Source organism: Salvelinus alpinus, chromosome 7, assembly GCF_045679555.1.
Source record: "Salvelinus alpinus chromosome 7, SLU_Salpinus.1, whole genome shotgun sequence".
In the NCBI taxonomy this organism is placed as follows: Eukaryota; Metazoa; Chordata; class Actinopteri; order Salmoniformes; family Salmonidae; genus Salvelinus; species Salvelinus alpinus.
This window is the reverse complement of record NC_092092.1, coordinates 44031969-44059497: the sequence shown is the minus strand read 5'-3', so window position 1 is coordinate 44059497 and position 27529 is coordinate 44031969. Positions and strand designations below refer to the sequence as shown.

The 27529-nt window shown below is 42.6% G+C and overlaps 1 protein-coding gene, 1 long non-coding RNA gene and 1 other non-coding gene across 7 annotated transcripts in view; 1 reads left to right on the top strand and 2 right to left on the bottom strand.

Annotated features, from left to right (window-relative positions):
- LOC139580186 (ETS-related transcription factor Elf-4-like) overlaps nucleotides 1–21159 on the bottom strand; it is an 80983-nt gene extending 59824 nt beyond the window's left edge. For 2 of the 5 annotated variants that reach the window (XM_071408758.1, XM_071408763.1), the window contains exon 1: nucleotides 1148–1408. The gene's annotated coding sequence lies outside the window, so the exon portion shown is untranslated. The other 3 variants (XM_071408759.1, XM_071408761.1, XM_071408757.1) reach the window with 3 other exon arrangements.
- Nucleotides 37–2996, top strand: LOC139580187 (uncharacterized). Its single transcript, XR_011675987.1, has 2 exons — nucleotides 37–540; nucleotides 2791–2996. It is a non-coding gene; the product is annotated as an uncharacterized lncRNA (long non-coding RNA).
- Nucleotides 21160–21484: 325 nt separating the features above from the next.
- Nucleotides 21485–21556, bottom strand: trnae-uuc (transfer RNA glutamic acid (anticodon UUC)). The gene has a single exon. It is a non-coding gene; the product is annotated as a tRNA-Glu (tRNA).
- Nucleotides 21557–27529: the final 5973 nt, after the last annotated feature.

The window sequence follows — 27529 nt, the reverse complement described above, 5'->3', positions numbered from 1 at the left end:
CTAAGGTCTACTCAGAGTTGCCATGAAAGATAATTACACGTTTTTCTACACCATGACCAACTGTAAACTCTCATGTGGGCTTGGTCGGGGGGCTTGCAAAACATGGCTCACTCCCTAGCTAAAGCGCGCCATATATGGCAATGACTCTCAGCAAAAAAACGAAGACGTGACATCGAACATGCAAATGATCATTCTCACAAACAATATATCTTTCATTGCAATTAAACCTAGATAGAATCAAAGCATACATTTAAAAAACACTGCTTGAGTCTACTTGGCATACCTCAACATACAAATTGTATCTAAGGTGTGTCAAGAACATTGAGCATCACGCAATCCACCCTTTAGCCAGAATAGATTCCAACCCTACGCTTGCTTACAACTGCACTGGGGTCGGACAGGCTGGGGTCGGACAGGCTGGGGTCGGACAGGCTGGGGTCGGACAGGCTGGGGTCGGACGACTCATTCAATCTTCTCGGTATAACAGTTGGGATAATGGGACAATTCAGAGTACCAAGCATTTCTCATCACTGGATTGAGGTACGTTTTCTGAGCCATATCTGGTGCCGGCTCCACTGTGTCTTAATCTAGACAGGATCCTGTCTGACCCCAGTGCAGCTGTAAGCAAATATAGGGTCGGAATCTATTCTGGCTATCCACCCGTTAACATCTGAACGACGTCTTTTAAGTCTGAGCTCAATGTCGGTCTACACTTTTCCTGGAAAAGCATAGAAGGGTATAAAGTATGTTGTAATAGTGCTATGAATGATTACCCGGTTTTATGAAAGGTGTTTGATAAAGTTTTAGTGCTGGCCCCCCCAAAAAATTGTCACTGACAGCAATGGGTACATGTCTTGGTTGGTATCTTTAAGAAAGCGTGTTATGAAATGTGTCACGTATGAAAACACACAAAACATGCCACAAAAGCTGAGCATTGAATTGTATCAACATTACATTTTCTTGCCGTTGACTTGCCATCTTACTTTTTCTTTTCTTGTGATACATTTGCAATGTAGAAAACCAAATGAGGAACACATATGGTAAATACATAACCCGTATAAACAACTCTAATTGATTTGTACCACCTATTCACCCATAAAGAAGCAAAATAGCATCAAAAATTCAAAGAAACACATCAGTCACTAACCTCAAAGACACGGGGCTTGGGTGTCGAACTCCATGTTAACAGTAGAGCACATGACAGATCTACGTGACTTAAAAAACTGAAGGGGAAAAAGTGATACCACTGCAATTAAGAAAAATAATCCAAGTAAGGAAGTGCCTCCAGAGAGCAGAGGGACACAGTGCTGTACAGAAGGTGTGGAACACTGACCTGCCCTCTACCTCTCCCACAAAACTGAAAAGGAGAAAAAGCGAGGCAATGGCTGCTGTTTGAATTTTTAAAAAGGAGAAGTGTAGTGAAGCAACTTGCCTTGGCTCTCCCTGTGAGTCATGCAGCACAACATCCATTGGTGGGGGAGCCTTCAGGCAGAGTGGCTGCACCTGGCCAATCGCAAGTCAGGGTGGGACCTGTATGCAAATCCTTTCAGGTGAGTCACGGCAGGTGTTGGGGATTGGCTGAAGGATGGAGGTGGGGGAGGGGAGAGAGAGATGGACCAACCAGTAAGCCACACCTTGAGCAACGTTTTTCCTGTGGAGGAGTGCTGGGGTGGAAGAAGGGTGCTGTAAATGCATAGTTCAGTTTACCATTAGTCTGGTATGCATTCGTTCGAGGACACTTGGACTTTGACCGACCACTATAAAGAAGTCTTGTCTTGGTCTGTAAGGAAAATGGTTCAAGGCAAACACAAGACATGGGACACACTTGAATGTAAAAATATGGGTCAGAGAAGAATACAAGCTCATTTTCATCCTTAAGCTTTCAAAGCAGAGTTAGAAATTTGAAATTAGTTTTGAGGTCATTAAGGCAGAGCAAATGAGACAGTAAGAGGCAAATCCCGGGGAGTAGCTCTTGTGGCATTAGAGGCCACCATAAAACCAACTTTTTATGTGACTTCACTGGAAGGTACAAGAATAGTGGGCTATAAAGACCAAAGCAGTATCACCTGACCACAATTAGACATCAAAGGCAGGCCACTGGTCTTAGCTAATGCCTCAGCACAAGTGGGTCTATAGACCCCACTCCTCCCCCCCTTGTACCCACCTGGATGATATAATGCTAATGCATGAGTAGCCGTACTCGCGTACACACAAATACGCACACACACACCATCCCCCAACTCATCCTGCGCTGTGCTCTGATGTATGAGCCTTGACAAGCATCTTTATTTTATCAGAAACAATCAGACTGACAAACAGGAAGTTGAGTAGTTCTGTGATGTGTGTGATGTGTGTGTGTGTGTGTGCGTGCGTGCGTGCGTGCGTGTGTGCGTGCGTGCGTGCGTGTGTGTGTAGAGGTGAGACATCTCAGCTACAATCTTTTCATTAAAAGGAGCTATATTTGATGTGGTCAACCTTTCACTAACCCCTGTCACATCTGCTCCTACAACGCCCTCTACTGCTCTTCCTGTGTCTCCTTGACACAGCCGCCACTCCCCCAGTGCCGCCACTCCCCCAGTGCTCTCTCCCTCTCTCTCTGTGTGATTGTGTGGGCAGAGACAGGTGCGCTGGAGTCCCCACCAGCAACCTGTTCCATAATCAAGACCTCTACAAATACTCAGCCCTGCCACTTGTATGCTGCCAGATCGTAATCTCTGCTCAGTCAGTCTACGTTTCTAGCCGTTTGTTACTATTCAGATCCTGTTGTGCCTGTTTTTCTCTCCGCTACAGTTCTGCCCGCTCTGACTCTGGTCCCTGTCTCCAGTCCCACGTCTCGTCATCCTGCTACTCTGTCCTGGATTCCCCACTCTACCCTGTCTCAACCCCTCTCGCTCCAACCTCAGCCTCCGCACCTGGTTTCCAGCAACCCGCCCGAGCGTCCCCTAACCTGCACTACATCTCCCCCCTGTGTTTCAATAAATACCTTGGTTATTTCATCCCAGTCTCCTCATCTGAGTCTGCTCTTGGGTTCCCCTGTTCCACTCCGCGTAACAAACCCCAATCTGAGAGCATTGTGCTCTGGTCTCGCATCTATTAAGACTGTGACTCCAGGGTTTAAAAAACCCCAGGGTTGTTAGATGGTGAGAGATGTAAACACACCAACACACACCACACACACATAAACAGGGATCATTATCTAAACCCTGACGATCAACAATTATCTTTGTGTCAACACTAATTGATCTCAGGACCATGGCTGGAGCCTGGTGGAAAGTTGCTTTAATAATTTTGCAGTAAATAGTGTGGATGTGCTGATTATTTTCATTCATCTGTGAATAGTGTCTGGTGGTGCGTTTCAATTAGGATTTTTGATGGCAGCGTGGCTTTCCCTGAGGCTAGTCCTGGTCCTATCAAAGTCGAAGAGAACATGGGGTTAAGGTCTCTCATTGAGAAAGCTGCATTGTCTTACCAAATATGAATCGACATATAGATTACAGTGTACAAGCAAACTTCAGTCTTGGTAGTATCTGGGCGTGATACTACAGCTTTGATTGATATCTATAGTACTTCTGTGAGAAGTCCCGGTAATCCATTCCCTCCAACTTCCCCCCCAACAAAGACGCCAGTTCAGACAGTAGACAATTACCTTGACTTTTTAATTGTCTGTTAATTGAAGTCATTTGCATACACAAAGCAACACACTAGTAACGGGTGGTGGGATAATTGACTTTGCTGACAAAAAAATGTATGTTAAAAGGAGAGAAAAGAAAACAGATGAGAGGGAAGGTTCAAGAGACACTGAGCTCAAGGTTGGCACAGGTAGCAGCACTCCATTATTCTCTACCGCAGTCTCATTAAGGCACATTTTGTTCCACTTTCTGCCAGCGCCCATGCCAAAGACTACATTATCCACCATTGTAGTCCCCACTGTAGTCCCCATTTATCTGCAGAGGGAATAAGATGATAGCTCGGCAGATGTAGGCCTCAGAAACTATTCCATTTTCCATCTCTTCACCTCAGAGGACTGTCACTCTGCCACCGGAGGCTATTTTCCTCAGTTCAGCTGTAGGCCGATATTACTTGCACCAAATCTAGGGTCTGGCTGTACTTTCGCCTTGGAGGGGAAAAAAGTATTTAAGCTAAATATGGGGCCACTATATCAAGCCTCCTGGTGTGTGTTTCGTTATTAGCTTGTGAAGTTTCATATGTGTGCCATATTTTATATTTAAGCACAGTAGCTAAACGAGCACAATCATGTAATAAAAGCTAGGACTTGAAACATATGTACACAGCAAGGCCACAGGGGACAAGTGACGTACAGAAAAGGCTATAGGGAGGGGAAAAGCTACAAATGAAACAAAAAGTTTCAAAATCCAAACGAGCTCATTGGCGTAAAAGTAAGCTGAAACGGCAATCGAGCCAAGACACAAAAAGGAGAGTGTGGAGGGTAAGAGAGAGCTGCAGCCTTGATGTGAACAGAACGCAACCATGTGACCTCGCTGACTAAGTGAAGAGACACATTTTTCCTTCATAGACTAAAAATAAAAACGGCTAAGTCATATACTGCTGCTGTTGCATATCAGAGTCCAACTAAAACAGAAAATAGCCACAAAAAGGCCACATTTTTTGCAGCATGTTCTGTTAAAAAGCAGACACAGCAACACTTTGCCTGAAGATCTGTTTGTTCCAAGTTGTTTCCCTCTCTTCCAAGTAGAATAATTCAAAGGAGAGGCAGAGAAATAAAGACCGGAATCAAAGATTAAACTGAGTCTGTTTCATAGAGCTAGGTCTAGTGCATTTTCGACCTTGTTTTGTCCACTTCAACATTAATCAGCTGACATAGCTTATCTAGACATGGGCAAATGCCTTGCACATATAGGCACTCACTACCCGGCTATGTGTGGTACACCCTGGCTCTGACGTTTTCTTTTCACATTGTCCAGTCCTTTCCAGCACAGTTCCATCAGCTATGGTGGATGTGTACGCAGGCCAGTAGAGTACAGTACATCTTATCTCAGCTCAGTACTATGAAACAGTATAAATCTGAGTTAAGGGCCTGATTGAAGACCGAAAATAAGCCAAATCTTGAAGGCCTGAGATGTGGAGCCTTGTGAAGGACAGGCAGTGCTGTTTGTGCAGCTCCGAGGTCAGCTGATGGCCGTTCCATGAGTGACTCAGAGCTGGAGGGGTGTGTCCTCTTTGGGCCCTGGTCAAAAGTAGTACACTAAATAGGGAATAGGGTGCCATTTGGGACATAGCCAAGGAAAGATCTCAGCCAAGGCTAACAGGGCCAAGATAGCAGGCCTCACGGGACAAACAGATTAAGGTGGAGCAGGAGGAACAGGCAGGGATGCATTCCTATGAGCCCAACTGAGATGGGCAAAGAGGTACAAGTGCTGTAAACACCACAACACACTTGTAAATGAAACGGGGGAAAAAAAGTTGTCAATGTTACTTGGGACAGACTTGCTTTGAACAATGGGTGATAAAAGCAAAAGTCTGTGACGCACTGTTGGAATATTTTCATATGAACACCAGACAGCTTGTTTGAGGCCAATCCCCCTTAGGAGACAATCAATTCTAGTTCACTAACTCTTTCAACCTTCGGCTAATTGGCAGATTACAAATTGTCAAGAAGATTATGCAGCTTTGGTTATTGTTACGGACATCCTCACACTACGACCAACCAGGACTGGGAATGGTCAACTCTGACTCGCCGCAATGACTGTGGATGATTGCAATGACTGCAGCCACACAGAACTAACAGAGAGAGGGGTGTAGGCATTTAGCTGAATGGAAATGCATTAAATCCACATAGCCTACAGCTGAGTCACTCACTCTCTCATAGACCAGTTCGGGAATTGAGCTCTATTTATCCAGGTTATTGCGGCATTCCGAAATAAGTCCTGGGACTTCCTGGCGATGTTTACATGTTATTTTGTAAGACTGCATCCCATTTTGTGCGGTACTAAAGCCTTACACAAATGAAGTGGACAACAAACATAAATCTTCTCTTTATAGCTGTGCATATTTGGAGTACATAAGAGCAGAGCAGCAGGAGTTAAATTGATTTTTTTTCAGGAAGGACCAGACACATTACCGTTAAGGTATCACATTAAACATTAAACACACATGGCAAGGCCAACATTCCAGACAGTCCACATCACACCTCTGTCAACAGTATCCGCTACCTGCAGTCGGGACAAACACTGGAGCTATCTCCACTGAGGCTAACTGACCGACTTTCTCATGTTTAAACGCTTGTCTAATGTAATATACACTGAGTATACTACAATTAAGAACATCTGCTCTTTCCATGACTAACCAGGTGAATCCAGGTGAATGCTATGATCCCTTATCGATGTCATTTATTAAACCCACTTCAATCAGTGTTAGATGAGAACAGATTAAAGAAGGATTTTTAAGTCTTGAGACATTTGAGACATGGATTGTGTATGTGTGCCATTCAGAGGGTGAACTGACTGACTGAAATATTGAAGTGCCTTTGAACGGGGTAGTAGGTGCCAGGCGCACCAGTTTGAATGTGTCAAGAACTGCAACGCTGTTGGGTTTTTCATAATCAACAGTTTCCTGTGTGTATCAAGAGCGGTCCACCACCCGAAGGACATCCAGCCAACTTGACACAACTGTGGGAAGCATTGGAGTCAACATGTGCCAGCATCCCCGTGGAACGCTTTTGACACCTTGTACAGTCCACAGAGTCCTGTTCTGAGGGCAGCTGCAACTCAATATTAGGAAGGTGTTCCTAATGTTTGGTATACTCAGTGTACACCAAGGGCATAGTGATTGACAGCTGGAAGGACTCAAGTTTCTTCTAGTATATACAGGGGCTTTGTCGTTAAGAGAACTAAGTATTTTTGTTTCACATTCAGTGTATACAGGCCACAGTCTTTGAAAGTGTACTGTTGAATGAATAGCCAATAGTAGAGTGTAGATATTCAATAATTCAAATATCAGGCCCGAAGGAGGGACAGTCTGTCACTATATAATTCACCACATATAATTTGGTGACAGATACAGGCTACATACTGTAAATGCTTCTCAGTGTAGGTGATGAGCTGCTAACTGGCTAACACCTGCTGTGAGCTCTCTATTTAAGATGCCGTTACATTTTACACATGAACTTGTTGACGCTGTGGATCAGCTGAGTGAGGTGAGATTATTCTCTCTCCTGGGAGGCAGCTCATCATACACACGGTCACAGACACACACTGATAATACTCTGCACGTCAAGCTTTCATGACAGACATATTAGCACTCCTCTGACCAACATACATCCCAACACAAAGCACCAATTCAAATGACAGTGTAGGCAAAGAGAGGGCGACACTCCTTGTTGTGAAAGGCTGCTATATATCAGTGGTGGTCGGTGCCGTTTAAGATGAGGGAGGACAATTATCATTTTTTTGTGAGCATGGCCTTATTTCTACAGTTTATTGCATTTTTTTACAGCATATTGGATGACTGTCATTCATATTCCAATCACCCAGCTCAATGTAATATCGATAGATTTATGCTACTACATGATACAACATTTTTCCCTATACCCATCATGAGGTTGCTACAACCTAGCTCATGAATGGAAGTTTACAATGTAGGTGCACAGGTTGAGAGAAATTTGAGTAATCAAGGTGACAGACAGTGACACATTCAATACTGCCTTGCACACTCTTGCCTGCACCTAGCTGATCTAGGGTGTAATCATTAGTCCAAACCAGAGTTTCTACTGGACTAATTCAGGTATGTTTATCCCGTTCCGTTCCGTTTTCTTCTGTTTAAGAAAGTTTTAACAGAATCGGCGGAATGAATAGACCACTGATCACACGCAAATACAGTTCACTTTCATAGCAGCCACATACAAACAGCATGATCACGTTGATCATTGTAGTTATAATTCCTTCTCGCATTTATGCTCTCTCCTCCTCTCACCTTTTCCCTTTGCTTGTGGACTTCAGCGCACAACACATCAGTTGTCTGTGACAGTGACCAGGCGAAAAAAACTTTCCAAGCCAAACCTTCATATCATAACCGCTACACACAGCCTACATCGTTGTCACCATATTAGCTAACGTCAAAGTCAACATAACTACTAGAACTAACGCATAAGTAAACCCGCTACAATCATGCAGTACAGTCAGCAAGCAGTTTAGCAGTTACACTGGCGGGCCCCGATGGCAATAAATTAGTCAAATGAAAAGCTTACCTTGACTTGGAAGAGTTCCAGTGTTGGATAGCCATCACCAGCTAGCTAACATAGCATCCCTTTCTGTTTGAGCCTGGGTGTTTGAGCAGGCTAAACTAGCTAGCTGATTTCGCTAGCTAAGTCAAAATGAAAGTGGAAAAAAATACAAAAACTATAGCTAGCTCTCTCCATCTTGCTTCTCCTTAATTTTTTAAGAAATTAATTTGTTCAAAATTGTTCAACTATTGTCTTTCTCTCTCTTGAGTCAAATCCTCACCACATTTTATGCACTGCAGTGCTAGCTATCTGTAGCTTATGCTTTCAGTATGAGATTCATTCTTTGATCCTTTGATTGTGTGTACAACATGTAAGCTCATGCTGCAAGAGCACTGATAGGTTGGAGGATGTCCTCCGGAAGATGTCATAATTACTGTGTAAGTCTATGGAAGGGGATGAGAACCATGAGCCTCCTAGGTTTTGTATTGAAGGCAATGTACTCAGAGGACAGAAAATAGCTGTCCTCCGGCTAAACCATGCTGCTACCCTACAGAGTGATGTTGAGGCTACTGTAGACCTTCATTGCAAAATAGTGTTTTAATCAATTATTGGTGAGGTGAATATAATTAGTATAAAAATAAGCACTTTTTTTAATGTTTCACTATTTTTATTTTTATGAAATTCACTGAGGAGGATGATCCTCCTCTGAGGAGCCTCCACTGCTATTAATTTGGTTAGCTTAGCTGGCTGTTGCTTGAGGATCACCCTAGTAGTCAAACCACCACCCAGCAACCCCCCAATCTAATCAAGCATCGGATACACAGTGTGACTGCTACATTGACTAAAAATACCCAAGCTACCTATGCATGGATCGCATCAGTATCAACAAAAAAGTAACGGGCTGAGTGGTTCTACCTTGAATTTGCACGAATCAAATAGTGTAAAACGGTGTGTGTATTCATGGATGCCAAGGGAAGCCAGGTTTCCTCTAATTTTATTTTTATTTTGTGTCTTTCATCTTTATGTGTTTCATAAATGTTCTTCAAAAAAAGTGTCAAGGGAAGCCAGTTTGGATTTGGCTTCACATCAATCGCATTACATTGATTACAAGCCAAACGTCATTGACAGAAAACTTGAATTGTTGCATCTCGTTGTGTTGTTGTCCTCCAGTGGCCCTTTCCTTAATTATCCATTGATGGAGATAGGGATATGGATTTGTGGTTTTACTTAATTCTCCGTACTTGCCAATGATTATAATGGCAATTCTGATCGAACAATAAATTCATATATTGTGCCCATGGCCTGAGAGGATGGAAGTTCAACAGATGTAGTAACATTAGGCTAACGTTAACTAGCTGGAATGGCGCGTCGTTGCCCATGAAAGGAAGTTAGGCTAGAGAGAAAACGTCTTAGCCAGGTAGCCTAGGACAACAAAAACGAAATGCATGTACTGTATGATAGAGTCATAGACCATTTAGACAACATGAAAGAGGAGGATGGCATTGGCGTTTCTACTGACAAGCACGCACATACAGTTGAAGTCGGAAGTTTACATACACTTAGGTTTAGGTACACTTACATACCACTCCGCAAATTTCTTGTTAACAAACTATAGTTTTGGTAAGTCGGTTAGGACATCTACTTTGTGCATGACACAAGTAATTTTTCCAACAATTGTTTACAGACATATTATTTCAGTTATTTCACTTGTATCACAATTCCAGTGGGTCAGAAGTTTACATACACTAAGGTAACTGTGCCTTTAAACAGCTTGGAAAATTCCAGAAAATAATGTAATGGCTTTAGAAGCTTCTAATGGGCTAATTGACATAATTTGAGTCAATTGGAGGTGTACCTGTGGATGTATTTCAAGACCTACCCTTAAACTCAGTGCCTCTTTGCTTGACATCATGGGAAAATCAAAAGAAATCATCCAAGACCTCCACAAGTTTGGTTCATCCTTGGGAGCAATTTCGAAACACCTGAAGGTACCACGTTCATCTGTACAAACAATAGTACGCAAGTATAAACACCATGGGACCACGCAGCCATCATACCTCTCAGGAAGTCTCCTAGAAATGAACGTAATTTGGTGTGAAAAGTGTAAATCAATCCCAGAACAACAGCAAAGGACCTTGTGAAGATGCTGGAGGAAACAGGTACAAAAGTATCTATATCCACAGTAAAACGAGTTTATATCGACCGAACCTGAAAGGCCGCTCAGCAAAGAAAAAGCCATTGCTTCAAAACCGCCATAAAGAAGCCTGTCTACAGTTTGCAACTGCACATGGGGAAAAATATCATACTTTTTGGAGAAATGGCCTCTGGTCTGATGAAACAAAAATAGAACTGTTTGGCCATAATGACCATCATTATGTTTGGAGGAAAAAGGGGGAGGCTTGCAAGCCGAAGAACACCTTCCCAACCGTGAAGCACGGGGGTGGCAGCATCATGTTGTGGGGGTGCTTTGCTGCAGGAGGGACTGGTGCACTTCACAAAATAGATGGCATGATGAGGGAGGAAAATTATGTGGATATATTGAAGCAACATCTCAAGACATCAGTCAGGATGTTAAAGCTTGGTCGCAAATGGGTCTTCCAAATGGACAATGACCCCAAGCATACTTCCAAAGTTGTGGCAAAATGGCTTAAGGACAACAAAGTCAAGTTATTGGAGTGGACATCACAAAGCCCTGACCTCAAACCTGTAGAAAATGTGCGGGCAGAACTGAAAAAGCATGTGCGAGCAAGGAGGCCTACAAACCTGACTCAGTTACACTAGCTCTGTCAGGAGGAATTGGCCAAAATTCACCCAACTTATTGTGGGAAGCTTGTGGAAGGCTACCTGAAATGTTTGACCCAAGTTAAACAATTTAAAGGCAATGCTACCAAATACTAATTGAGTGTATGTAAACTTCTGACCCACTGGGAATGTGATGAAAGATATAAAAGCTGAAATAAATCATTCTCTCTCTACCATTATTCTGACATTTCACATTCTTAAAATAAAGTGGTGATCCTAACTGACCTAAGACAGGGAATTTTTACTAGGATTAAATGTCAGGAATTGTGAACTTCCGACTTCAACTGTACATACACACATAAATCAGTACGATCGACAGCCACATATTTAGCTTACGTAGATTGGACTAAATCGTTTTTGGTATCTTTTAGTTGTCACTGTATAATAATAAGCATAGGTGATTAGGTCATGTTGAAATGGTGCTGGAATAGTGGAGGCATCGCCTGTTTTCTTTGCGACTTGTGGTAACTCTCCGTGGTTCTAAATCAAGAGTTGTTTTGTAGTCCGAAAATGTCAGAAACATATTAACTTGCCTGACCATGCTTTAGGTCATGTAACTGTTTGTTACATGCAATATGTTTTGTGGACTTCACTGGACAGATGTTGCTCTCCGGTTTTGTGATGAAACAAAGGTGAGGTTTAATTTATTCTGCCACTGTGTCTTCTTATTGTCTCGGCCTTAGGCCTATATATCAAGGTGTCAAGGCATACGAACTAACAGGTTATAGAGCAAAAAATGCAATTATCAAAAGACATAGGATGTAATGTGCCTTTTTCTGGCTTGGCTTCCCCGGTGATTTTGCCCACGCACCGCTACTGGTGCCAACAGACAATGGCGCATCAGAAACGAGATGGCAACAAAACCTCTAGATCAGTCCAGCCTGATTGTCAATGTCTAGTGGTTGGTCATCTTTTGCCACCATACCATTGCAACAGCGTAATAACTGAGTAATAGCCTATATGGGGCATGGGAATAATAACGATATATTCTTAGTTAAACCTACTGAGACATTGCACTGTTGTTTTGGAGCATGTTTTCAGTTGTTCAAGGCTGCCTCTGGAGAAAAGGGAACACAGAGTCAAAAACTATGACCTCTTAAGTTCTCGGGGGCAAACAAGATAAGTTATGTAGTTTACAAGACATCAAAACTGAGGTTAACGTGATGACATGTCAAATGACAGTAAGTACACATGGAGATATGGAGTCCATGTGTATTGTTTGGACTGGAGTCGCATGCTTCACATTGTGAGAGGCAGCATGCAGGCGGGATGGGGTTACAGGTGGAATTTCCCCTGGCTCCCCTTTCTCTTTGACGTCACGTCGGCCGCTTGGCTGTAGCGCTGCCTAGTGATCGAACTGATATATCAGAGGACGTGAAACTCAGTTGACAGAGCCTCAGTTGTTGAAACCAACTCACAGTGAAATAAGGAACTTTACAGAGCAAGATCCCTACTGTCTTTCAACAAAAATAGGGGGCCACCATGAAATATCTTTAGGGCTGGCACAATTACCGTATCACCGACGATTATGGATGAAGACCATCATGAAAATAAAATAACCGCCATAACTGTTTTCTGTGTGGGACGAACATCTGACTGAAGACGGACATTTGTATGGTTGAGTGAGTTTCTTCAGCACCTTAATTTCAATAAAAACCTTGAACCCACCTGTCTCTGACGTTTCCTAAATACGAGTATTTTACATTCTAGTAATACTTTCTGAGAAATATCATAAAATACATAATTTCATCCTCAAAGAGCCATTATGGTCAAAATGACCTCATGCATATTTAACAGTAGAATAGCCAGGCCTTGTGGAATACCACAAGGCCTAATAAATACATTTAACTACAAAAAAAGCCTGGACTCATTGGACCCCCTTTGGTGCCAATGTCATTTGGTTGTGTTTATGAAGGTGTTAGGTAACATTAGAATACCAAATGTAAATACTTGAAAGAACATGATACAATTTTCACAAGTTTATGTTACTGTAGGCTATACAGTGCCTTGCAAAAGTATTCATCCCCCTTGGCGTTTTTCCTATTTTGTTGCATTACAACCTGTAATTTAAATGTATTTTGGGGGGATTTCATGAAATGAACATTCACAAAATAGTCCAAATTGGTGAAGTGAAATTTAAAAAATAACTTGTTTAAAAAAAATCTAAAAAAGAAAAACGGAAAAGTGGTGCATGCATATGTATTCACCCCCTTTGCTATGCAGCCCCTAAATTAGATCTGGTGCAACCAATTACCTTCAGAAGTCACATAATTAGTTAAATAAGGTCCACCTGTGTGCAATCTAAGTGTCACATGATCTCAGTATATAAACACCTGTTCTGAAAGGCCCCAGAGTTTACAACACCACAAAGCAAGCGGCACCATGAAGACCAAGGAGCTCCTCAAACAGGTCAGGGACAAAGTTGTGGAGAAGTACAGATCAGGGTTGGGTTATAAACAAGTATCAGAAACTTTGAACATCCCACGGAGCACCATTAATAAAAAATTGAAAGAATATGGCACCACAACAAACCTGCCAAGAGAGGGGCGCCCACCAAAACTCCCGGACCAGGCAAGGAGGGCATTAATCAGAGAGACCAAAGATAACCCTGAAGAAGCTGCAAAGAAGAAGCTCCACAGTGGCGATTGGAGTATCTGTCCATAGGACCACTTTAAGCCATACACTCCGCAGAGCTGGGCTTTACGGAAGAGTGGCCAGAAAAAAGCCACTGCTTTCCAAGTATAAAATCTATTTTATTTAGCTGTTATCCCTTGTCTGAACAGTCACCACAAATCTTTGTCACTTTCACTTGATTGCAACACTTCCCCCAGACAAGTCGCTTGCAGCTGAAGCAGGTGTCCAGGTTCTGTTTCCGAGTGAATCTGACCACCTTGCAGCTTCTCCTCCCCGGGAGCTGTGTGCAATTTGGCTCGCGCAATGGCTCCCGTGGAATCTTTGCTGCTGCCTTGGCCCTCATATGTCTCTCACGTAGCCCGTGTGCCAGACTCATGATGATGAAGTCTCTGTGATCCTAAAAATGGTTAAAACTCCAGTTTTGTTTGTGATATTAAGATTCTAACTACAACAGTGTGTTATATAGACGTATTTAGACTTTAAAAAAAGTAATTAAACATTTCAGTTTCTTTTGAGACATTATTATGCTCTCTGCCTTTCTAGTGTTAATATATACAATCACAAATAAATCCATTAATATTTCATTCAGGAAGGTCATAAAAAACATGATACAAGTTAATTAATTTCAAGAGAACAGAATAGCATGTTTTCAGTTGTATTTATCTGTGCTTGGTAGACATGTCTATGGCTGCGCCATGCCAATCTATGGCTGCGCCATGCCAATCTATGGCTGCGCCATGGCAATCTATGGCTGCGCCATGCCAATTAAATCAACTTGTTCGTTTAGTTCATCCCAGGCCCTGCCACAGTCAACACACATATTTTACAGTAAGAATATAATTGAATATCCCAAATGGCTATCGCTGATTGTCACCGGTAGCCTACTCACATGAGGAACGCATGGATCCACGGTTATTCTAGGAAAAAGTAATATTTTAAAACCGAGGCATCCTCGCAATTTGTACAGTTGTTTGGCAAAAATAGGTTCATTAGAAACTCTTTCTGATAGGGTATAGCAATCAAAACATCTGCATGGACTTCTGTAGGATGATATGGAAGAAGTGCTATTTGGTAAGCTCCTTTCTTCTTTGTCAATGCAAGCTGTCAATGCACGCTGCACAGGTCATCAGTCATATCATTCTCTATTCGACGATTGATAATATCGTCACCCATCAGACTATAGTCAATTTAATCTTGTCTTTAGGCTATATATATTATTATTGTTATTATTATTATTATTATATGTGAAATTAGTTTCAATATCATTTAGGTGTAGTTTGGCAACTGTTGTCTTACAGTCACAAATCATCTTATTTGAGTATTTACAGTCTATGCGTTTCTGGATCAATCAATACATTTTCTGACTGATTACAATTTGCATTTGGTGTCCCGAGGTTTCTTATTACCTATTTTAACATAAATGCATTCATTTAGCAATTTATTATTTATTATGGAATATTTATACAATTGAAATATCAACGGTCAGAATGACCGTCATGGCCATTCTAGTAGTTATGGCATTCCGGTGCTCTGAGTGTTAATGTGGAATTGCCTATAGTCAGAGACACAAACATTGCTACCTTGTGGTTACCTAAGAGGTGTCAAATGACACTAATTTCCCTCAGAGAGACTGATCACTAGACTAGATTGGAAAGAACACTCCAAACCAGGCATCTCAGAGACATTACAGGGACTTCAAATGTAATGCTTTTTCAGAGGATGTGATAGAGCATATGTTTCCCACATGTGTGCCATGATCAGCCTTTAAAAGCACTTCATTATTACAAATGTGAATGTCACAGGGCGGTAGTCAATGTGACAGGAAGCCTTAAGAGTTTTTGGGAACAGGAATGATGGTAGTCAGATTGAAACATGTGGGGATTACAGACTTGGACAAGGAGAGGTTGAAAATGTCAGTGAAGATGCCTGGCAGCTGGTCTGCACATGCCCTGAGGACATGCCCTGGAAATCGTCTGGCCCTGCGGCCTTACGAGTATTGACCCATTTAAAAACATTACTCACGTCAGCCTTGGAGAGAGAGATCACCCAGTCCTCCGGATCTACAGGGGCCCTAATGCAGGGCTCTGTGTTGTTTTTGTCAAAGCGTGCATAAAAGGCATTGAGTTTGTCTGGTAGAGAGGCATTGTTGGACAGATCACGGCTTCCTTTATAGTCCATAATGTACTGTAGCCCCTGCTACATGCACTGAGTGTCAGAGCCAGTATAATAGGATTTCATCTAGTTACGATATTGTTGTTTGCCTGTTTGATGGCTTTGTGGAGGTTGTAGCAGGACTTCATGTACGTCTTCTTGTCCTCAGCAATAGCCTCAGTGTTGGCTGTGATAGCCCTGTAAGTGGTAGCTCTGTCCTTTAGCTTAGCACACACCACTGGGTTAATACAGGGCTTTTGATTGGGGAAGCAGTGAACCTTCACCGTGGGGATGATGTCGGAGATGCATTTCCTGATGAAGCTGGTTGCGGAGGTGGTTAGCTCGTCAATGCTATCGGCAGAGTCCTGGAACATATTCCAGTCAGCACTAGCAAAGCAGTCCAGCAGCATAGCCTCTGATACGGTAGACCATTTTTCTATGCAGTTTGTCACGGGTACTTCCTGTATGAGATTCTGTTTGTAAACAGGAAGCATGAGTATGGCATCATACTCATGCTCCGGCGCCTCCAAAATGGCGCCGGAGGAGATGGCCGCTGTTTTACGGTCTCCTAACCAATTGTGCTATTATGTGTTTTTTTTGGCGATATTTGTAAATTATTTTGTACATAATGTTTCTGCAACCGTATCTTACAGAAGAAAAGAGCTTCTGGATATCAGGACAGCGATCACTCACCTCGGATTAGACAAAGATTTCTTCAACAACAAGCAGGACTCACATGATATTCTCCAAACACCCCACAGGGCAGACATCCCAATTATTCGCAAAAGGAAGCGACGCGGAGGACGAAGAGCCGGATGCCTCAACCGGACCCGCAGAAGGCAACTAGGAAAGCTGTCGTTACCGTCAATATTACTCGCCAACGTGCAATCATTGTAATATAAACTAGACGAGGTACGATCACGAATATCCTACCAACGGGACATCAAAAACTGTAATATCCTATGCTTCACGGAATCGTGGCTGCATGACGACATGGATATTCAGCTAGCGGGATACACGCTGCACCGGCAGGATAGAACAGCACACTCCGGTAAGACGAGAGGGGGGGCGGTCTGTGCATATTTGTAAACAACAGCTGGTGCATGAAATCTAAGGAAGTCTCTAGATTTTGCTCGCCTGAAGTAGAGTATATTGTGATAAATTGCAGGCCACACTACTTGCCTAGAGAGTTCTCAGCTAAAGGGTAGAGCTGCCGCTTTCAAGGTGCGGGACTCTAACCCGGAAGCTTACAAGAAATCCCGCTATGCCCTGCAACGAACCATCAAACAGGCAAAGCGTCAATACAGAGCTAAGAATGAATCATACTACACCGGCTGCGACGCTCGTCGGATGTGGCAGGGCTTGCAAACTATTACAGACTACAAAGAGCAGCCACGAGCTGCACAGTGACACGAGCCTACCAGACGAGCTAAATCACTTCTATACTCGCTTCGAGGCAAGCAACACTAAGGCATGCATGAGAGCGTCAGCTGTTCCGGACGACTGTGTGATCACGCTCTCCGTAGCCGACGTGAGTAAGACCTTTAAACAGGACAACATACACAAGGCTGCGGGGCCAGACGGATTACAAGGACGTGTGCTCCCGGCATGTGCTGACCAACTGGCAGGTGTCTTCACTGACATTTTCAACATGTCCCTGATTGAGTCTGTAATACCAACATGCTTCAAGCAGACCACCATAGTCCCTGTGCCCAAGAACACAAAGGCAACCTGCCTAAATGACTACAGACCCGTAGCACTCACGTCCGTAGCCATGAAGTGCTTTGAAAGGCTGGTAATGGCTCACATCAACACCACTATCCCAGAAACCCTAGACCCACTCCAATTTGCATACCGCCCAAACAGATCCACATATGATGCAATCTCTATTGCACTCCACACTGCCCTTTCTCACCTGGACAAAAGGAACACCTATGTGAGAATGCTGTTCATTGACTACAGCTCAGCGTTCAACACCATAGTACCCTCAAAGCTCATCACCAAGCTAAGGAACCTGGGACTAAACACCTCCCTCTGCAACTGGATCCTGGACTTCCTGACAGGCCGCCCCCAGGTGGTGAGGGTAAGTAGCAACACATCTGCCACGCTGATCCTCAACACTGTAGCTCCCCAGGGGTGCGTGCTCAGCCCCCTCCTGTACTCCCTGTTCACCCACGACTGCATTGCCAGGCACGACTCCAACACCATCATTAAGTTTGCTGACGACACAACCGACAACGACGTGACAGCCTATAGGGAGGAGGTCAGAGACCTGGCCGGGTGGTGCCAGAATAACAACCTATCCCTCAACGTAACCAAGACTAAGGAGATGATTGTGGACTACAGGAAAAGGAGCACCGAGCACGTCCCCATTCTCATCGACTGGGCTGTAGTGGAGCAGGTTGAGAGCTTCAAATTCCTTGGTGTACACATCAACAACAAACTAGATTGTGGCTGATTTTCACATCACCTTAGACTCACCAGGATGCCCACTCTCCTGCTTTTTTTTCATCTGCGTTTCCTCTTGGGTAGCCGAAGATTTGGTCGGAGGTACACAAAGAGCCCAGGGCAGATCCAAGAGCTCATTAGGGCAGCTCTTGGCCAGTTAGAAAAGACTCAAGACTGAGGACGGGACATTGATAGCAGCCCTCGATATTATGAAGCACAAATAAGAACAGCTCTCCCATTGTCTGGAGTCTTCGTCACCCAGTCACAATCCTCAGCTGCTCTGGCTGCTGTGCCCTGCTGATGATGACATCACGGTCACACGATAAGTACCAGGCATGTCACTAGCCCCAGATAGGCATAGGCTAGTGTTCCCAGTCAGTGTGCATAAACTGACTATTAACTGAAACCTGATGCCTGGCCTGTTCTCATCCTCCATAATGTTAATCCAGGCCCTGTCTCATGAAAGGGAGGTTACTACCTCAAAGTCCCTTTGTGAGGGAGAAAATCCCTCCAGCAACAAAGTTCAAAGGCGGAGAAGGCAGGGTCATTAATGGACATGACTGTCGAGACCAAGAGAGAGAGGGAAGGAGGGAAAGAGGGTGGGATGTGTGCAGTGAGGCAGGCACCATGGGATTTTTTAAAAACTATGCATGGAGTCTGGGGCTTGAAACATATGCAAGAGACCACTACACTGCAGACGAGTATATTTAGAAGCTCTTGTTTGGGGATAATTGGTTTCAGAAGACTGAGATTTCCAATTATCTACTGGGCCTCTGGGATAGGCGGGCTGTGTTGTGTGGGAAGAGGTGGGGGTGGGTGGACAGTGGAGGAGGGGTGGGGGTCAGCGGGACCAGCTGATCTCTGTTGCTAACGGGCTGAGCTGAGCAGCGCAAACACCCCCTTAACCCTCCGAATAAGGAGAGCACAAGTATTCCCCTGTCTCGCCCCTACTTTTCTCTGGACAACAGTAGGCACGGAAGACCAATGAGATTTCTCAGCTCGCAAAGTCCCACAAGGCCATCATCTTAAACCAAAAATGTAAACATCTGGCAAACGTTTATATTGACCACAGATGGGTTGAGGAGATCAGGTCATTTGAGAAAACACAGTTTAGTGTAGATCCAAGCCATCACATTTTTCTGGCAGTTGGGAGTAGTGATTTTACATGAAAATAATAATATCTTAACTGATGAACATGTTAGATGAACATGATGAGTAGACATGGTTCATACGAATGCCAAATAAAGAGCGGGGTCTTTCTCAACCGCTTGAACTAAATGGCAAACTTCATGATAGAGCAGCAGAACAATGGTAATGGTACCATATGCCATTTCTACAAATCAGAGGGAAATACAAGCACTGGTGCAATGATACAGAATATTCTCCAATAGTATTTTCTGAGTCTGAAGAGATATTGGGTATGCTTATTAATGTGACGTCTAATATCTGTGGAGGCTGCAACAGTAGGGTGCAGTTGAACTCCTCCTTACTTAACAGATAAAACATGAACAATCTATTGCTTTCAGGGCTGTATAATTGATCCCTCACACTCACATGAAGCACAAATGGCAACTGGAACCTAGAGACACTGCAGACAGGCTAGCTCTGTCAGCAGCACACAACAGCCTCTCACATTTACCACACAGCACCCCTGTCACATGGAAGGCATGGTACACTCTTAGAAAAAAACTTTTCCAAAATAGTTATTTGGCTGTCCCCATAGAAGAACCCTTTTTGGTTCCAGGGAGTACCCTTTTTTGGAAAGGTTGGACACTCTGTGGAAAGGGTTCTACATGGCACCCAAAAGGGTTCTACCTGGAACCAAAAAGGCTTCTTCAAAGGGTTCTTCTACAGGGACAGCCGAAGAACCCATTTAGGTTCTATATAGCACCTTTTTTTCTAAGGGTGTATCACACAATGACACGGCTTCTCAGTAGGAGGGTTAATAAAGCAGAGCAGTGGGTCATATATCTCTGTGATTTTTCATGTCAAATGTTCAGTAATGTGTGTCAGTGGCAGCACATTGTGTATAGAACTCTTTTGAATTTAAGAAATGAAAGTAGTCCATATTTGTTCTAGTCTACCAGGTGAATAGATGCAGTACAGCAAATAACTTGTATTTTATTTGTTGTGGATTTACAAGTGGAGTTACATAAATTAAAAATGCCGTATGTAGTCTATATAGAAATGAATGAAAGAAAAATATAAAATGCACTCAATCCCGCTCATAAATTTATTGAATGGGAGAGCATTCTACGATATGAAAAGGACTGCTTGGGCGGGGGTAACAGAACTATTTCATACACATTCCAGACTAATAGTCAAGACAACATAAAAAAAAATACAAACTAGAAGTACATAATTAGCAATTCGAATTGCAAAGACTCACCTTAAATCCTTATTTTATAGTGTCAGACATTTAAAATGACAATGTCTTCATCAAAATCGTCCAGTGGCATAATATCTTCAGTAGGCACTTATCAGCATCTTGTTATTATCCCCAAAAAATAATCCCATTTGTGAGATGATGCTCGACATCATCAGTACAGTAAATATGCCAACTCTAGTTTCACTACGTTCGCGTGGCTGACGTAAGGTTACACTGTTAATTTTCTTCTTTTTTTCTTACCGAAAACCGATGCGTGGGGAATTCCTAGCAGTCACATTTTCCCTAAGAAATGATTGGCCAGCATTAGGGATTCGGTTGGGGAAAAAAACAGGATGTTGTGAAAAATAATGTCATGTTGGTTACTCATATTGAGAAACTTACTGGGATAGGCTAGAATAAACTACGTATCGGACTTTTAACTGAAATGAAAAGGATATCGACTATTCGTTTTTATTATCTTAATCATTATCTTTAGCAGCTTGTTATAACACCAATTAAATTTACAATCACGATCAAAAAAGCATTGAATATACAACTTCAAGGATGTGGCTCACATCGAAACCAAATGCACACTGTCCCGTGTGGTATAAACAGTACTGGCTACACTTTCAAACCCGCCCACTTAAGGGATCGCAGTTTTGGTACATTGCCTATTTTGGGAATTTACTTTATGTTATAAATATGACAGTGTGGATAGGCTTCTATGGGTTGTCCAGTTAGATATATTTCAGACATCATCATATAGGCTGATAATACATCGGTCCTGCTTTGTTTCCCAATTGATTGGGAAATTACAGTCTTTGATTGGGAAACAATTACAAGTTCGCGCTACAAGAACGAGACAATATTAAAACAGTGCATTCCCATACCGGGAGTCGAACCAGGGCCGCCTGGGTGAAAACCAGGAATCCTAACCGCTAGACCATATGGGAACCGATGTAATTGCAGCACTCAACTATATCTGAAATCTATGGGGATACTTTTTTTATTGATTTCAAACGTGTCAGTTATAGTTAGCTGGCCCTCCTACACCGGCTCTCCTCCATTCCATTATTATTTTCTAGATTATTACAGATAGACTGTAATTGTTTTAAAGCCTGAATTTAACACATTTCTGCTATTCATGGGAATTCACCCCCACCTAGTGTCGACTTCGTGTAGTGCACTAGAAAAAAGTGTAACTGCTTTCCAACAATGTGTTTATTGCTTCCCTTTTTGTATGTGCTTGCCATTGAGCAAATAACCCTTTTTCTTGAAAAAAACATGCAGACCACCCCCTCCCCCTTAAATCATACTACTTACAAGTCAAATAAGAACTTCCAATTGTTTTTTCCCCCAGTTTGATTATTTTGGAAATTACATAGCTTTACCAAGTGGTTGAGAAGTTAAAAGGAATTTCATTACAGCAATGCCATATTAGAATGAAAATTCGAATAGTATTTTTACTCATGTCAACAATATTACATAAATTACTTTAGATATACACTGAGTGTACAAAACATAAAGAACACCTTCCCTCTTTGCCCTCAGAAAAGCCTGAATTCGTTTGGGTATGGACTCTACAAGGTGTCGAAAGTGTTCCACAAGGAGGACTGATGACTCCAATGCTTCACATTGGTGGACCATTCTTGATACACTTGATACTTAACAGTTAAGCTGAAAAACCCCCAGCAGGGTTGCAGTTCTTGACACAATCCGGTGCACCTGGCACTTACTACCAGGCAATTAAATAGTTTGTGTTGCCCATTCACCCACATACACAATCCATATCTAAATTATCTCAAGGCTTAAAATCCTTCTTTAACCTGTCTCCTACCCTTCATCTACACTGATTGAAGTGGCATCAATAAGGGATCATAGCTTTCACCTGGACTCAACTGGTCAGTCTGTCATGGAAAGAGCAGGTGTTCATAATGTTTTGTACACTCAGTGTACGCTTCAATGGCTTTTACAGGATCCAAAGGTAAGCATTGTTAAATAAGGACAATGTCATATTTGAACAAATAATTGTCATTTTGTGTGTCATTACACAAATATTCAATTACATTGAAATGTATGCGTTTTCAGGTGGTGTATAGTGCAATTTCCCCTAAAACGGTTCTCTTAAATTTGAAGTGATCCAGGTTTTTCCACAATGTTTCAGACTACCTTTTTTTTTAAATAATATTTAACAAAGTGCAGTTTTTATTACTATTATATGCATTATTTTATAGGTGACCTTTAGTCTGAAAATGGATTATAATATAATAATAAAATATGCCATTTAGCAGACACTTTTAGGCAAATGCGACTTATCCAAAGCGACGGGCGTAACAAAGCTGGCGAACAATAGTAAGATAAGGGAGGAAGAAGGGGGAGAAGAAAAAATAGGAAAAGAAAAAATGATGTTTCTTCTTCATAAGTTAAATGTTTATTAATCATTATTTATGATGAAAAACTATGAAAATTGTTTTTTTCCTGTTTGAGAAAGGGCAAGAGTGGCCCCCGAAAGGCCCTGTTCGAATCCTGCCTTGGCCAGAAATAACATTTCTAAACATCCACTATAGTGTCTAAAAGTGTTATTTTTCACATTGGTGAATTTAAGATCACCTGAGTTAATTGGAACATTTTATGGTAGGATAATCATAACATATAGAAGTGTTGTTCTACTGAGGTTGGTTTATTACTGTACTATACTCCCTTGTTTATGCAATTATTATCTTCAATTATCCGTTCTGTTGTTTTGTGGATATTGTGCATATTTCTTGATGTAATTTTTATTATTATACATTCCTCTGAGAGCAAAACATTTTTGTATTTAGAAGTGACGTTACACACACACAAGCTAATGAGTGGGTATGGCAACTGACTGATTCTGAGTGAATAACACAGCAGGATCCAAACATATGACAACATCCATGCAAACAGAGGAAAAATCTCCACCTGAAAGTTCTAGGGCTCGATTCAATCAGATTAATGTTGGTCGACACCCACGTAGTGATTGCTTCGGCGATATCGGAGGTGGAACTGTGTTCGAGCTGTCAAATCCACAAGCAGCTCCTTGTGTTACCTTATTCGCTTACGCTGCCATTGAATGTCACAAAACGACCAAACTTTCTATTCAACAAAACCCATGGAGCCATGTTAGAAGTTCCTGCAGCCGTGTTACACATTCAAACACTGTGTGATGTTCTATTGTAGGCTATAGACCCTACTCTTGATTCGACTGATAGGCTTTAAATCCCCCCCATCCAAATAGCCTACACTTTCTATCACTGATTTGAACTTCTAACGGGGTAGGAAGGGAGTGGATTGTGACACACAAGAGCAACCGCGGGTTAACTCTGTATCTGATTGAATAGAGACCTTACATTTTAGAAAAAAAGATCAAAAGGGCTGGAGTACAGCACAGTCTATATGGAAACTAGTGATGAGTTGCTACTTATCAAACCAATCAAGTTTTTTGCATGGGTGGAGTTGGCTGGCAGCAGACTGAGCTGTGGGTGAAGCAGGTCAGATACTGGTGGCAGCGGACTTGGCACTGAAGGAAGCAGGTTGGACTGTAGAGGGAGCAGCCCGGGTGGGAATGTCAGCAGTGAAGTCAACAGTGGTGGTGGTGGTGATGAAGTCATCCAGAAGCATACAATCTGTGGGGGGTCCATTGCATAGTCCTCAAAATCAGTCTCCTCCGAGTCAGGGTTCATGTTCTGCATGGCCTTCCCAGTCTGCCTGAGCAGTTAGTCCACACCAATCAGCTCTCCTGAAAATGAAAAAACAGAATAGTTCAATATGATTACTCACAATATCTTCATCATGTCAAAATACTGACTTATAGTTTGGTTTCTGACATGTTTTAATATAGGTAATGATATTAGTTAAGAATTGACAGTGTGTTATGTAATGTAGTTTACGAAAATATTTATCGGGAAAGCTCATCTGAATGCTCGTTTAACTTCATCAAGCAGCTCAATATAGTTCTCTGTTTCCAATTATACGGGCATTGTGGGAATGAATACAAATGTATCATCAGCATAGTGTCCCGTTCTTCTCCTCTTCATACCATCCATGTGCTGAATGTCATTCACCTACAGTGCATTTGGAAAGTATCCAGACCAATTTCCTTTTTCAATATTTTGTTACGTTACAGCCTTATTCTAAAATGGATTAAATACATGTTTTCCCTCACAATACCCCATAATGACAAAGTGAAAACAGGTTTGTAGAAATTTTTGCTAATTTATAAAAAATAAAAAACAGAAATACCTTATTTACATAAGTATTTAGACCCTTTGCAATGAGGCTCAGGTGCATCCTGTTTCCATTGATCATCCTTGAGATGCTTCTACAACATCTTATTGTTGTAACACTTATTTTCCACCATAATTTGCAAATAAATTCATTAAAAATCCTACAATGTGATTTTCTGGATTTTTTCCCCTCATTTTGTCTGTCATAGTTGAAGTGTACCTATGATGAAAATTACAGGCCTCTCTCATCTTTTTAAGTGGGAGAACTTGCAAAATTGGTGGCTGACTAAATACTTTTTTGCCCCACTGTATATGAATGTCATCTGTTACTAGCAAGTTATCGATTTCATGAACCTTGTTTCTTAGGCTACATATGTTAATATATGTCACTTTTCTGGGATGGTTGATTATTTTGATTGTTTTACTGAGTGGCTTATCAGAAGTAGAAATGACAGTGATATTCATGTTTGAGCTGATAGTGCAGGGTGAGCTGCACACAGCTAACTTCCTACTAGGGCACACAGCCTTAGTGCTAACAGTATAACTCTGGTTCATAGACACATGATACAATAGCTATAGGATCGACAGAGACATTCAGGGGACTTAGAGGAACATCAATTAGGTTACTTACATTATGACTTCCAATGCACATTTGCTGCAGCTCTACGACAACTCAGCGACACAATGGTAGGGATTATCTGAGCAGGGCTTGGGTCATTAATAAGTCATTGTCTCAACGCAGCCTTGAAATGCTTTGAGTCCATGTGCCAAGATGATTTAGATGAACTCCGTCATTCCTGTAGAGCAAAGTTATCTATAAAAGTTATGCCAACAGAGCTACAGTAATCTTTTAGCCAGATGTGTAATTCCAGTAGCCTGCTGAATCTCTCAAAGCCGCGGACCAATGATGGTACCAGGCCTGAAATAATTGGCCGCTTTTGTCACGTGTGCTCCCTCTCCGGCCTCTAGGTCACCAGGCTGCTCATTATGGCGCACACCTGTCACCATTGTTACGCGCACCTGCACGTCATCAGACTCATCTGGACTCCATCACTTCCCTGATCACCTTCCCTATATATGGCATTCTCTTTGGTTCCTTCCCCAGGCGTTATTGTTTCTGTTTCTGTTTCATGTCTGTGCTTTGTTCGTGTTTCTTGTTTTGTATTATGTTGCTTTTATTTATTAAAAGCAGCGTCAGCCCCAGGCATCTGTCGTAGAATAGTAGGAAGCAGCCTTGAAATGTCCTGTGCTTGTGCTCCAGGATAGCTGAGGGTTTCTGCCCCAGGAACCAAGATAATTCTCACCATAGAGCTGCCAATGACGACAGCTGGTGCAAAAGCTGAGGATGTGCGGCCGCTCTTTCGCCTCGAGTGGCCTCGCAGACCCCCCGAGGATCGATAGGCTGTGAGGCTGTAGAATCCATTGTGGCTGATGGAGGGCCGGAGTCTCAGACACCCTCACGGTCCGATGATGGGGGAGCTCTGAAAATCTGAACTGAGTTAGAAGCCACCGAACAGAGAGAACAGAGGATGAAGGAACAGGTACCTCCAGATCCGATCTTGAAGCGGAAGCCCCCAGGGATGAAGGCGCCGGAACCTCTGGATCCAAGGCGGCGAAGCTGTTTGAAGTCTGTGTCTGGTCCGGGCTTCCCATCGCCAAGGAGCCCCCCTTTGCCAGATGCCGCTGCTTTCGACTTCAACATTGAGTGACGTATCTTTATGGCTGGTTGATAGGATCAAGAACAGGAACATCCACCAAGTCATCCAGAAGCAGCTTACTGACTCCATTCTCCAGGGAAGAGGGAGACACATTCGGGGAGGGATCTCTGCCGAGCACCAGCCAGTTGGCTGTGGAAAGCAGACACGGCGGCGACACTTCCACCCGCCCAGAGTGGCGCCCAGCTCCTGGAGTAGAGGAGAAAGAAAACGTAGGCAGGTGTCGATTCCCCAGTAGCTTGTGTAAATTCACTGTTTGTTTGCTAACATGCTGACCAAACCGGACATGCTGACCAAACCGGACGCACACCAGGTCCTCAACTCAGAGGATTAATTGACCCCAAGGCATGATATGCACTTCATCAGATTTATGTTGCATCATATAGTGTATTGTCAACAATTCAATCAAGGTGAATTCAGAAAAAGTGGGACATCATTTAAACTGGGACAGCTTAATCCTGACGTGTTTATTTCTTGGTCTGACAAGTGACAATCAAAACTATTGTTTCTAAGCCCTTGCAGAGAAACCATATTATGAATTTCACATCACTTCATTGGTGTGACATCATAGAGGGGGTAATACAAGCTTCAAACAGGAAGCTCTCCGCCATGAAGAACATGGTAAGATCAGTGACATAGCTTTTTTTCTGTTTTGATGTTAAGATTGTAAAACTGTCTTAAATAATGCACAGGGCCAAATTGTGATATAACTGCATAATATGTACTTGCGCATCAAAATAAACAACAAAGTTGCCATTATTATGTCTAAATGTTGTAATTTAGTAATTTTTTTGGTTGTCCTTCTTCACCAACCATAGACAGCATGTGTAACGGATGTGAAATGGCTAGCTAGTTAGCGGGTACGCGCTAGTAGCGTTTCAATCAGTTACGTCACTTGCTCTGAAACCTAGAAGTAGTGTTGCACCTTGCTTTGCAAGGGCCGCGGCTTTTGTGGAGCGATGGG